Here is a 14,179-nt window from a genome sequence, read left to right as displayed (position 1 = left end):
GACAGATTACTGCTTCTCCCCGCAGGGCTGGATGAGCATGGATGTGGTGGTGAGGTAGGGGAGAAACACCCACGGGGGCATCTTCATTTCTTCCTAGATAGGAGCCAGTTCTGGGCAGGCAAGACTTCCCAGGAGTGGACAAAAAGAACAGACCCTCCCCAACCCGCAATTCTCAGGGGGAGACATCTCCCTTCCTCCCAAGCCAGCCCCCAATGCCGCACTTTGCCTGTCATCTGGCCGTGGCCTAAACCAGCCTCCCAGCTCGCTAGTGACCACATTTTCCAAACCAAAACTTAGGACGCATGATCTGGCAAAGAATTTCTGGCTAGCTTCCAAATGCAAGAGGCAAAAACCTTTCCACTTGAGAATCTCTATGATAATCTGCGTCGTTAAAGGTGACATGAAGTCGGAAACCTTGAAATTCAGGGTCTCCTCTTTCTCAAGCGTTTTGTTTTCCCTTTTTTTTTTTTTTTTTTTTTTTTTGAGACGGAGTCCGGCTCTGTCGCCCAGGTTGGAGTGCAGTGGTGTGACCTTTGCTCACTGCAACCTCCACCTCCTGGGTTCAAGCGATTCTCCTGCCTCAACCTCCCGAGTAGCTGGGATTACAGGCGCGCACCACTATGCCCGGCTAATTTTGTATTTTTGGTAGAGATAGGGTTCCACTGTGTTGGCCAGGCTTGTCTCGAACTCCTGACCTAGTGATCCGCCCGCCTCGGTCTCCCAAAGTGCTGGGATTACAGGCATGAGCCACCGCGCCCGGCCTTTCTCAAGCGTTTTCATACGTTATTATCGATCGTGAAAGCGCCCATGAGGTTGCTGATTATTATTTCCACTTTATAGTTGATAATACTTGGAGAGAGGGAATCACTTGCCCAAGATCCTACATCCTGAAAGTCTGAATTTTGGCTTGTCAGGGACAGTTCTTAGGATGTGTGTGTGTCTTGTGGGCAGAGCCGGGGGTGGCGTATTAATATCCTCCACGAAGATGCACACGCCATTTATTTGGGGCCTCAGGAAGGGCAGCCAAGAACTGAGCTGCCCAGGTTCCCACTTCTGAGTTGGAAATCCCCAAGCACAGGACTTGGTGGCCACCCTGTCCCATCAGGATCTGACCCCAGGCCTGACGGCCTAGGAGCGAGAAAGAACCCTTCGACCTTGCGGGTCACACCTCGGCTGCAGGCCCTCGACCCAGCCCAGGTGCGGATGGGCGGGGCGCAGCGTGGGCGAACGACTCCCCAGGCCACGTTCTGCTTTTCCCTCCCCGGTCACATGGACTCGCCTTCCGTAGCCGGGAGTGCGGAGCAGAACGAACCACCAGGAGGAGGAGCGGGGGAGGCGCCCAGGGCAGTGGGTCAGAGCCCCGCGGGGCAGGTGGGCGGGCCCAACCGCCCGCGAGCCGGCCGGCCAGCCAGTCAGCGAACGCGGAGGGCGGGTCAGCTGCCCATTGAGCCGCGCCCCGCAGCGCCCCCTGAGGGGCGGCGGCGGGAGCTGGTTCCGGCTGCGCGCGCAGCGGTGGTGGCGGCGGCGCGATCGGCCGGGCTGTAACCGTCGTCCGTCCGGGAGCGGCTGGAGCGGCAGCGGCGGCCGGGCACGGCGCGAGGCGACGCCACAGGGCAGCGGCGGCAGCGGGGGCAGCGGCGGCAGCAGGAGACGCAGCGGCGACCGCAGCAGCAGCAGCAAGACGGACTCGTGGAGACGCGCCGCCGCCGCCGCCGCCGGGCCGGGCCGGGTGTCGCGCGCCGAGGCTGGGGGGGAGTCGTCGCCGCCGCCGCCACCGCTACCGCCGCCGCCGCCGCCGCCGAGGTGACTGAGGAGAGAGGCGCCTCCTCGCTCCCGCCGCCGCCGGACTTCAATGCCCAGTCCCCAGCTCGCCAGCGTGAGTGCGCCCCTCCCGGGCGGCCCCCGCGCCGGCGCCGGGGGCCTCGGGGAAGGGGAGGGCGGGAGGCGCTGCAGCCATTAGTACAGGCCGGAGACACGTCCCCGGAAGGAGGGCCGGGCCGGGCCGGGGCGGGGGAGCGAGGGTGGGTGAGCGAGGGGCGGGCTCGTGTGTGTGGAAGGGGGAGAGCTGTGCGAGCGTGGGGGAGAGTGTGAGTTGGTGAAGGGAGGGCGTGTGAGTGGGGGACAGGGCTGAGTGTGCGAGGAGGTGGGGGGAGTGGGAGCGGGTCGGGGGACAGTGTCGATGTTGGGGGAGTGTGGGTGCAGGCGGGGGAGGGTATGGGTGTGCGGGGAGCGTGTGGGCATGAGGGGTGGGGGTACATGAGTGAGAAGTGGGGGAGGAGAGAGTTGAGAGTGTGGTAGAGAGCGAGTGTAGGGGGAGAACATGGTGTGTGTCGGTGAGAAGGTGCGTGGCAGAGGCGGGAGTGTGGCAGGGTGTACCGGCGTGTGTCCAGTGTGTGAGCAGGCATCCCGGAGGCCCTTCCTCTTCGTCTTTGTGTGTGGCGATAGTGAACCGTGGTGTGTTGGGTTAGGGAGTTCTTTCCGGGAGCATCTTGTCCCTGGGTGCTCAGGTTCAAGTATGAGGAAAGGGGGTATAAGTCTCTTCTAGTGGCACTATGATCTTCTGGCTCTGGGATTTTAATTTTTTTCCCCCCCAGAAAAGATGTGATGTGTTTTTTTTGTTGTTGTTCTATACGTTTTTTTTCTCCCACGTTTCATAACTTCAAAGTAAATTTTCAAATTTGTCAAGGATGCCATCCTATCCTAGTCTGGGGTCCCTGAGAGCTAACGAAAAGAAGTTTGTCTGTTGCCCAAGAGCCTACACTCTGGCCTGTAGAGTGTTCAGGAGCATAAACTTTTGTAAAGTACTGCTAGTTTTTCAGGTGAAGAGTATTTTATTGTTAGGTAAATTAAACTATAGGCTAGTTTATTATTTCCTGGAATTTGTCAAGAAATTAGCAGTGACCCGCAGTTCTAGTGTCACTGTAGGCATTCAGCAAATGTTTGTCTGGAGTCACCAAACTACAACCACTGCTGAGTTGGAATATGGTACTTGCTGTCATGCTCTGTAACAGAGTAGTTTCAGAGGGAAGTGAGTGAAGTTATGCCTTGCCGAATGTGCAAAAGGAAATTAAGGATGCAGAATGACACATTATCAGGGCTTCAGAATCACTTGCCAGCACACCATTGTATTGGTGAAGATGGTGAGAAGTTGTTTGCTGGTATTCTGATCTTGGCATTTTTAAGTTTCATAATGAATGGACTAATTATTGTCATGGACTTTTCCCATTCTTGAGTTGTAAAAGTAGGGATTCTTGATGAAGAGTAGTACCTCGATAGGGATTTTACACTTTGATATAATATTAAAAATGATGTTATCTTAAAAATAATTGTCTCTTAGAAGTTGGTAGTCTTTCAGTATAAGCAAAAAGTAGTATGGTCCTTTTGTTGTTGTTGTTGTTTTTTGAGATGGAGTTTTGCTCTGTTGCCCAGGCTTCCCAGGTTCAAGTAATCTCCCGCCTCAGCCTCCCAAGTAGCTGAGAATACAAGTGTGCGCCACCACACCCAGCTAATTTTCATAGTTTTAGTAGAGACGGGGTTTCACCTTGTTGGCCAGGCTGGTCTCGAACTCCTGACCGCCACTGATTCACCTGCCTTGGCCTCCCAAAGTGCTGGGATTAACAGGCGCGAGGGTGGTCCTTTTGATCGTGAACATAATAGAATTACAGGCAAAATCATTGATGTGTAATTAAAAGTTAGAAATTATATTTTTCGGCTGGGCGCGGTGGCTCACGCCTGTAATCCTAGCACTTTGGGAGGCTGAGGCAGGAGGATCGATTGAACCCAGGAGTTCAAGACCAGCCTGGGCAACGTGGTGACTCCATTTCTACAGAAAATACAAAAGTTAGGCATGGTAGTATGTGCCTGTAGTTCCAGCTATCCTGGAGGCTGAGGCGAGAGGAACTTGTGATTTCAGGAAGTCAAGGCTGTAGTGAGCCAGTGAGACCCTCTCTCAAAAAAATAATAAATAGTAAATAGTATTGTTACTATTCAGTGAGGGAAGGAATTAATTAGTGTTAATTGCCTACTGTGCTACAGGTGCTTTTTATATTCATTTAATTCTCACAACTACAAGAAAGGTGGTCTCTTCATTTGCATCCATTTGGCTTATTTTGAACCACTTCTGTTTGCCCGGCACTAGGGATACAGCGATGAGCTCCCATGGATTTACAGTGGTGAGAAGAAGAGATACAGAAACTTAAAAGGTTAAGTAACTTGTCCCAGGTCACACAGATAATAAGAATTAGTGCTGGATTAAAAATCCAGGTCTTTGACTCCAAAGCTGTTGATTTTTCCAATACATCATACTGCTGTTTCAATAGCTCATCTTACATTGAGGTTTCTCATCCACATGATGACCTAGCAGCTTGTACTTAGGAGAGCTGTTGAAACTAATAGAGAAGGCTGGAGGCAAGGGGATCATTTAGGAGATGCTGACTGGAGGCTCTTTGGGGCCTAAGCTAGGCTTTTATGTGGGAGGAGATGCTACCTTGAAACTCTCTTCGGGCTCTGGGTGTGTGCTTTGAGACAGTTTTTATGAGGCATCTGGGATATGTCTGCGTGAGGGAAGTCTGATTAAAGAAATGCAACAGCCTTTTATGTTTTATTTTTTGGAAAAAAGAGAATATATTTATTGGGGCCAAGAGTGAACTAGAGCTTAACCACTGTATGAAAGTTTCTCTGTTGAGCTGTGTGGGACACTTAAATCAGAAGAAGTGAGAATATACATGTGAAAGCATTTTGTTAATTATAAATTGAACTACAGATTTGAAGTATTATTGCCACTAAGATCTTTCTACTAAGGCAACAGATTTTGTAGCTGGAAAAGGCTGGCGTTTTCGAACACCTTTATAGATGAGAAATAGTTTCGAACTGCTGAACGGGGTATTTTCTGACTCAGAACAGCAAAAGTCAGGCCACTCCCTCTGTGAGTCAGTCAAGTAATATTTAATTTGAACAAACCAAATTTATAGGCAGAAACCATTTACAACATCATTGAACTTTGTAGCACTAGGAAGAGTAAATGTTTGAATACTTTTGTGTGTAGCTTTGAAAAAACATAGTATGAGAGCCCCATATATAGTTGACTTGAAAAAAAATTTCAAACAAGGTAAATTGGATTTATCTTTCTTAAGAATTAACTTTATTCATTTTGTCCGATAAAGGTAGTATTTCCTTATGCAGTAATTAAGGAACACTTTACAATTTTCAGACACAAAGTTGAAATTTAGTAGGGATTTATTTTACAGGATTTGAATATACTTTTTCCTTTTTGTTGTAATGTGGGGGTTGGTAACCAGTGAAGCCTAGAAAACTAATGTATTTACAAACAAGATGCAGAGGGAGCAGGTGCATACGTTTTTAGCTGTTGCTCTTGGTCTTGGAAGAATGAAGCTTAAGTTTTTCTGAAACTAAGTTTGGTTAATTTATTTGGGTGCTAGTCCATCAACTGTATTTGTTGAATAGAAGATGGAATCTAGTTTTAACATGGTGGACTTAGTTATGTTTATTGAATAGGGTGATGGTAGAGATCTTGGGGTACTGGTAGAGTTCAGTATTACACTTTTAGGGTTTAGGTTTCCACATTCCCTTCTTATGCCAAATCATGTATTGTCTTATTTAAAATTCAATAATCCTGTAAGTAGTATTCTGTTAGCTTTACAGATAAGGACATTTATTTATAGATTGATTGATTGTTGTTTTTTTTTTTTCAGAGTCTTACTCTGTTGCCCCGGCTGGAGTGCAGTGGTGCGACCTCAGCTCACTGCAGCCTTCACCTCCTAGGTTCAAGCGATTGTCCTGCTTCAGCTGGGATTATAATTGTGTGCCACCATGCCTCGCTAGTTTTTGTATTTTTAGTAGAGACAGTTTTGCTATGTTACCCAGGCTGGTCTTGAACCCCTGAGCTCAGGCGCGAGCTGCTCGCCTTGGCCTCCCAAAGTACCGGGATTTGATTATTAAATCCCAGGTTTTAGAATCTAGGTTAAAGATTATCAATAGAGAGCAGCGAATAATTTTATTTTTTTCCTTTTAGGGGCTTAAAGTTCTTAAATCTCTGTTGAACAATGGATGCCACCAGTTATAATTACTTTGGGAGATGGTGATTTGAGTCTCTTAATCTGTGAAATATTAGAAAAGTCTTGGCTAGGCACAGTGGCTCATTTTGGGAGGCAGACACAGGAGGATCACTTGAGGCCAGGAGTTCGAGACCAGCCTGGGCGACATAGAGACACCATCTCTACAAAAAATACAAAAACTAGCCAGGCATAGTGGCATGAGCCTGTAGTTCCAGCTACTTGGGAGGCTAAAGTTGAAAGGATCACTGGAGCCTGGGAGGTCAAGGCTGAAGTGAGCCGAGATTGCACCACTGTAGTCTAGCCTGGGAGACAGAGGGAGACCCTGTCTCAAAAAAAGAAAAAATCTTTTCGCCATTTTCATCTTTTGGACTATTACTACGTATAGAGGTGTCAGTTAGCTTTATCTCATTATCCTTTATTGGCTGAATTCTATTCTATGGGCTCCCTTGACTCCCTGGCCACTGTCTTAGCACTTGAAGCCTTTTAGGTTGTTTAGTGTAGAGATGAGGTACCTATTGTGTGAAAATCTTTTTGCTCTTTGGAGTGGTAGAGGTCTAGGCTCAACCAGAAACTGTCACTACCCTAGCACCTCCATGAAAGAAGCTGCACAGCAATGCTGTCTGTCTGCTTTCCACAATTCCCCATTGTGGAGTTACCAGGACTCAGGTGAGAGAATGACTCCTTTCCTGCACTGTTTGTTCAGTCAGTGTACATTTACAGGACTCCGAAATCTTTTCCCAGAAAAATGACTGTGAGGAGTCGACAGATTATACGGATATATATATATATTTTTTACTTTTTTTTGAAACGGAGTCTTGCTTAGTTGCCCAGGCTGGAGTGAGGTGGCGCGATTTCGGCTCACTGCAAGCTCCGCCTCCCGGGTTCATGCCATTCTCCTGCCTCAGCCTCCCGAGTAGCTGGGACTATAGGCGCCCGCCACTATGCCCGGCTAGTTTTTTTGTATTTTTGGTAGAGACAGGGTTTCACCATGTTAGCCAGGAAGGTCTCGATCTCCTGACCTTGTGATCTGCCTGTCTCGGCCTCCCAAAGTACTGGGATTACAGGCGTGAGCCACTATATGGATATTTTTATGTGACTTGAATATAGATGGTTTTTGTTTGCCTGTACTGATTTTCTTGCCCACAGGTTACATTAACACAGCATCCACTTCATTTTAAGTGGCCTAGACACTAAATTTCATCATTTGAATATAAATTTACATTACACAATGTTGGCTTTTTAAATTGTTGAGAATTTTAAGATTAGGCTTTTTCGTGACCCTTTTTTTGCTAGTTGAGCCTGGTTTGAAAAAATATTTTGAACATTAGAACAGTCTTTACCTTTAGAGAAGTGGTGTATTTAATTTCTCTCATAGTATTTTTTATTTGAAATTTTATTCTTCTCAAAACTTTAAATTCTTTTGGCATAAAATATACACATGATATTTTTGTTTTAGCAGATCAGATAAATTACTTTATATTTTTATTTCTGCAGTGGTCAGATATGTTGGCTGTTAACTAAATGTATTGTTTGACAGGAATTCAGATTCACAATCAGGTCTGTTTTCTTCCAGTTGTCCTTTAGTTTTTGTTTAAATTTGACCATCTTTTTATTTTCCCCACTGTTTTACAGGAAACATTCACTAGGTTGTATCACCACAGTATTTGTAAATTGGATTTATGTACACATATTTGTATTTGTTTTTAGTAGCAGAACAAATAGTTATGTATTGTATTTTCCGTTATTGGTGAAAAGCCTTTCATTAGGGAACGGAGAGACTGGTTAGTGCAGAAGGATATGAGTCACCAGCAGGATTTGTCAGCAACTAGAGAAGGATATGATGGAGAAACAATAGATTCTACTGACATTATTTTCATTCCACATGTGTGGTTACAAACAAGTTTCCTTTTGGTGGATTAGTTTAAGTTATGCAAATTTGGTCTTTCTGGGTGAAAAGTACTTTAAATATAAGTCACAGACTGTATTCTCATTTTTTTTTTTTAGATGGGGGTCTTCATTTGGAGGTCATCAACGGGTAGAATTTAGTTAAACTCATTATCTGTTGACTACAATTTAGTAAGTTGAAAGAATATTTTTGTTAAGCTTTTTGGTGATTATGGAGCTGCTTGCTCAGTAGATCAGAGGAGGCCCATAAATACGGCAATATTTGCTCTCTGTCTCAGTGAGCAAAGAGTTGCTTTTTTTTTTACCACTATTCTGCTTTTAAATTCCTAAGAGCTTTTATTGCATTTAAATTGGTCTGAAATTCTCAGCCTGGTCAAGGCTTCTCCAGAGTTATCTAACCAAAGACTAAGCCCTTTCTCATGTCACACTACCATGGTTCTTCACTGTTTTTACCAGTTTTCTATTATAAAAGTTTTACCTTTCTTCAGAACCCTTAATCCTATTCCATTCTTCTCATGCTTACTTTGTATCTTTAAAATATATGGTGTTAATATGAAAACTTAATACCAATCAAGCGTTTTTCACCCACGTTGATTCTTCTAGGAGCTTGATCCTGGATAGTGTTTGTATGATGTACACACGTCTCTGCAAATGCTTGTTCGAAGATTGGCTGTGCTGCATTTTGGTATAATTCAGAGGTGACATATTGTCCCTCGTCTCAGTAAACATTTGGAGGAAGAGGACGAGAAAGATTGAATTTTACATTCTTTAATTAGAAAGAAAAGGAAGGTGAATCCATGTTGAACTAAGCTAGTGAGTAAAGAATAACTCCTTGACATGGCATTATAGAGTTATTTCACCATTTTTATTTCACGTTAATATGTAGTATGAAATATTTACTTTCACTGTGTGGTTTTTAAAGATCGTAATGTTACTGTGTTTTGTGAAAGTATGCCATTATTGGACAATTAGTGGATAGACAGTACATTTTAAAAGGCCACCAGCAGCTTCAAATAGAATGATTTGGATTCTTGACTGTTTATCTTGTATTATACCCAGTACACAAACATATGTCTGTGAACTATAATGTAATTTATAAAAAGCAAATTTAGGAGAGGAAGTGAAGTGTAACTTACCCAGTTATAGGGGAAACTTGGACCAGAGTGCCTGAGCAGCAGAAACATTTCTGGGGCTCAAACAAAATAATTGATGCTGACAAGATGTATTTTGGGATGTTTTTATTCTGTGTCTTGTCCATAGAGAGTTTCCCTCCCTCTCTTTGGGGGTTAATGCTGGAACAGGACCTTTAAATATGCCCAGTACATTTGACAAAATGGGGAAATGAAAAGAGTTAAGTTGACCCATAGACTACTAAGTTCTGAGATATAGTATATTTGAAATAATGTGAGCAGTAGCCTGAAAGTTTTTACTTTGCATGCTACTCCTGTGCTGTAGGTTATTTTGAAAGGTGATTCAAATAACCTTTCCCAAGTATCTATTTTGCAGCCTCAGGGAACTTGCAGCTGTTACAGTCATTCTGACTGTCCTGATATAACTCAGAAAACATTTCAATGTGGTGTTGACAGGCTGAATCCAGGTGTTTTTTTGGATTTTTACTACTGAATTTGCTTTATTACAATTGAAGTTCAGAATCTTAAATTATTAATGAAATTATTGATTCAGTGGTTCTTGGGTTAATGTATGTATAGTGATGTTGGAAACTAAATTAAAATGATTAAGACTTAAGTTGTTCTCTGGGAAAATTAGCCTTTTGAGATTAAAGAAAGAAGGATGGGAGGAGGAAAGAAAACAAATGTTAGGATTTAACTTTTTGGGGAAGCAACTGAATTGGAGATAGTTCCTATCCTTAAGAAGGCTACCAAAGTTATTTAGGAAAAGAATGTGTTTAAACTTTATATTAAAGGGGCTTGGGAGCCTTAAAATGCACATAAAGTCTTTAAACATAAACCCCGTAGAAAAGATAGCCATGATACTTTTATCACAAAAGTATTGATGAATAGAATCCATTTAGTAGAACTATTTAATATAATTTTTAAAAGATTAACTGAAAACAATTAGATTAATACTCAATATTAGGATTGTGCTGTTAGGATTTTTAAATGTTATTACCAGTGCTATTCAAATACTTTTTAAAGAGAAAGTCAGTGTTGGCCATAGTGGTGGTAACCTGCATTTAAATTTTATTTATGAAAGGAAAAATACCATTTTGGGACAAGAGATTCGTTTTGAGAATTGCAAATCTTTAGAGGAAAAATGGAGTACAATAAATATTTTTAAGTGTGGCCTGAAAATATTTAATGCAATTTTTGTCTTTTAGTTATTTGTAGAGGTAAAAATTACTAGAAAAGTACAACTGTTAATCACTAGGGTACATGCACATCTAAAAACCACTCCCTTTTCATTTTGGTGGGAACAGGGCCCACAGGACTTCAGTGAATAACTGTCACTGTTCTCAGAAGCAGGTGCGATTGTTGACTAATTGCTTCCCTTATCTTTCTGAGTGGCTGGCCATGTATCTTCTACTGGTTTTGAAATGTTAAGACATTTTCCCACCATCAAGGTCATGATTTCTTTTTATAGAACTGATTATTGATTTCTGTACTGGAACTTGAGTCTCGAGTTCCCTCCTTAAATGAGGAAGTGGAAAAGTGGGAATAACCAAGGGAGTAGCTATGAAATTTTTTTTTTTCTTTTTGAGACGAAGTTTTGCTCTGTCACCCAGGCTGGAGTACAGTGGCGTGGTGTTGGCTCACTGCAACCTCTGCCTCCCGGATTCAAGCAATTCTTCTTTCTCAGCCTCCTGAGCTGGGACTACAGGCACCTGCCACGCCTGGCTAATTTTTGTATTTTTAGTAGAGACAGGGTTTTGCCATGTTGGCTACGCTCGTCTCGAACTCCTGACCTCAGGTGATCCACCCATCTTGGCCTTCCAAAGTGCTGGGATTACCGGCATGAGCCACCGCACCCGGCCAAAAAATATTTTTTAACAGTAAAAAAGCATCTTGTTTTTGGCTTATTCACTGACATTTTGGATTCTAATTTGTGTAGAATTGAATTGATACCTCTTTATCAACTTCCTAGGACTGTAGTAGTTGTGAGTAGGGAGGGAAACTAATATTAATTTAAATCTAAGTTTCAAGGAGCTAGATTATTCAATATTAGTTTGGTAAATGGAACAGTAGAGGGACAAACAAAGGTAGGTAGCGCAGAGGATAGATAGAACTGTTGTTCTGGCAGAGCGCGGTGGCTCACACCTGTAATCCCAGCACTTTGGGATGCCCGAGGCCAGCGGATCACAAGGTCAGGAGGTCGAGACCAGCCTGACCAACATGGTGAAACCCTGTCTCTACTAAAAATACAAAAATTAGCCAGGTGTGGTGGTGCACGCCTGTAATCCCAGCTACTCGGGAGGCTCGGGAGGCTGAGGCAGGAGAATTGCTTGGACTCCGGAGGCAGAGGTTGCAGTGAACCGAGATCGCACCACTGCACTCCAGCCTGGGCGACAGAGCGAAACTCCGTCTCCAAAAAAACAAAAAGATAGAACTGTTGTTCTATCTACTTGATTTGGCAGTAGGTCGTAAGAGATTAATAAATTTTCACTTTGAGACCAGTTAATCAGAAGATGAGTGTTTAATTAGTAAAGATGAGATTTTTTTTTAGTTTACAAGTTTTCAGACACTTTTTTTCCCCAAGTGGTCAAAATACAATAGGTACAGTAGCATTTTACAGAGGAATTTCCCTACTACTATGATGGTTGAGAAGATTTTACTTTCTATTGTCTGAGTAGTCTCTGAATGTTAAGTTAGACTCCACAAGTTCTGTAGTTACTCAGAGCCTTGACTGTTTTTCATAAACTCTATATCCAGTCTGTGGACAAATCCCACATCAAAGTATATCTTGAAACTGACCCCTTCATATCTTCCCTCCTGCTGTTACCCTGGTCTAGGCTACCATTATCTCTACTAGTCTCCTTGCTTCCACCCTTACAATTTTTGTAATGTCTCCACATAGCAGATAGAGTGATCCTTTGTAAAACCTAAGTTGTCACTCTTTTTTTCCCTCCTTTTTCATCTTTTATGTTAGGGTCAGCGTGTACATGTGCAGGTTTGTCACATGGGTAAATTGAATGTCGCTCAGGTTGGTGTACAAACGATTTTGTCACCTCGTCACCAGCTAGCGAGCACAGTACCTGATAAGTAGTTTTCCAACCCCCACCCTCCTCTCACCCTCCATCCTCCACCCTCAAGTGGCCCCCAATGTCCGTTGTTCCCCTCTTTGAGTCTATGTGTACTCAGTGTTTAGCTCCCACTTTTAAGTGAGAACATGCGGTATTTGGTTTTCTGTTCCTGCGTTAATTTGCTTAGGATAATGGCCTTCAGCTGCATCCATGTTGCTGCAAAGGACATGATTTCATTATTTTTTATGGCTTTGAGTTGTCACTCTTGAGTGAAACCCTTCATTGGCTTCATTTGGAGAGGCATCATTCTCTGAATAAAAGTCAAATGCTTTTAGTAGCCTATAAGGCTCTCTTTTATTTCTCTGACTCTATTCATTCCATTGTTCTCTCTGTTCCAGTAGTATTGGTTCCCTTGTTCCTAGCATACTCTAAGCTTGTCCCCACCTCATAACCTTTGCAGCAGTTAATCCTCTGCCTAAAATGCTCCCCAAATACCTGTTTGGCTCACACACTCAGCTCTTGGATAAAAAGTCACTTTTTTCAGTGAGGCCTTTCCTGTTAGCCTTATTTAAAATTGGAACCCCCCTCCCTCTGGCACTGCTAATTCCCCTACTTCAAATTTTTCTCCAGAGCAGTGACATTTTTATTTCTTTTTTTCTGCCCAGTTAAGATCCATCCCGACAGAAATTTTTGTTTTGCTTACAGCTCTTGCACCTGTAAGAGTATGTGACCCATAGTACATGTTCTGTAAATATTTGAATTAATGAAAGAATTTGAGGAAAATGCCTAGCTCTTCAGGAGGATAAATTATTTACTGTTGGCAGATTAGATTTTTTATACTTATTTTAAGGGGAAATAAAAGTAGCTATTGACATGAAGGGAATTTGCTTTAGGAAAAAATTGTTGCAAGGTTCTAGTTGTATATTACATTATTAGGCTTTCATGTTGACTGATTGTGGAAACCAAGCTGACTCAAATTTGCATTACTTCCTGTAAAATTTCTGGTAAGAAAAGTAACGTAGTAAATATATGCATACTGGTTTTTTTTTTAGACTTTTGCTTGTAGACTGTATTCCCTTAAATCTACAATTCTTTTATTGTACCTTTATATTTTAATGTGCTGTTTTAATTTGGTGAATGCTGGCATAGCCCACCAAATTAGAGGGTTTATTGTATCATTTAATTTGGAAATGTAAAGAGATGATTTCTTAGTAGAAATTTTGATGTGAGTGGATTGATAGGATATATATATATATATTTTAAAATTTTTTGAAACGGAGTCTAGCTCTGTTGCCAGGCTGGAAGTACAGTGGCGCAATCTCAGCTCACTGCAACCTCTGCCTCCCGGGTTCAAGCGATTCTCCTGCCTCAGCCTCCTGAGTAGCTGGGATTACAGGCACACGCCGCCACGCCTAGCTAATTTTTGTATTTTTAGTAGAGATGGGCCAGGATGGCCTCGATCTCCTGACCTCGTGATCCGCCCACCTCGGCCTGCCTGAAGTGCTGGGATTATAGGCATGAGCCACTGTGCTCGGCTGATTGATAGGAATTTTAAAAGGATGCCCAGTAAGATTGGATTAAATTAAATGAGACTGCTTTTATAAAATTCCCTTATACCTCTAAATTCACCTTTTTTTTTTTTTTTTTTTTTTTTGAGATGGAGTCTCACTCTGTCGCCCAGGCTAGAGTGCAGTGGCGCGATCTCGGCTTACTGCAAGCTCTGCCTACCGGGTTCCCTCGGTTCTCCTGCCGCAGCCTCTCAAGTAGCTGGGACCACAGGCACCTGCCACCACACCCGGCTAATTTTTTTTTTTTTTATTTTTAGTAGAGACGGGGTTTCACCGATTTAGCCAGGATGGTCTCAATCTGACCGTGTTCGTGATCCGCCCGCCTCGGCCTCCCAAAGTGCTGAGATTATAGTCGTGAACCACTGCACCTGGCCTCTAAATTAACTTTATTTGTAATTAGAATTACAGTTGGCCAAGGCAGGACATGAATTTTA

At 43.2% G+C, this 14,179-nt stretch overlaps 1 protein-coding gene across 4 annotated transcripts in view; it reads left to right on the top strand.

Moving 5' to 3' along the window:
- The first annotated feature begins 1,510 nt into the window (after positions 1-1,510).
- PTP4A2 (protein tyrosine phosphatase 4A2) overlaps positions 1,511-14,179 on the top strand; it is a 29,709-nt gene continuing 17,040 nt past the window's right edge. For 2 of the 4 annotated variants that reach the window (XM_050796607.1, XM_050796593.1), the window contains exon 1: positions 1,511-1,876. The gene's annotated coding sequence lies outside the window, so the exon portion shown is untranslated. Of the gene's footprint in view, positions 1,877-6,557; positions 6,741-8,534; positions 8,793-14,179 lie in introns of those variants that run through there. The other 2 variants (XM_050796594.1, XM_050796598.1) reach the window with 2 other exon arrangements.

This window comes from Macaca thibetana, chromosome 1 (genome assembly GCF_024542745.1).
Source record: "Macaca thibetana thibetana isolate TM-01 chromosome 1, ASM2454274v1, whole genome shotgun sequence".
Classification (NCBI taxonomy): domain Eukaryota; kingdom Metazoa; phylum Chordata; class Mammalia; order Primates; family Cercopithecidae; genus Macaca; species Macaca thibetana.
The sequence above is the reverse complement of the archived record's forward strand: the minus strand, read 5'-3'. Positions and strand labels throughout refer to the sequence as shown.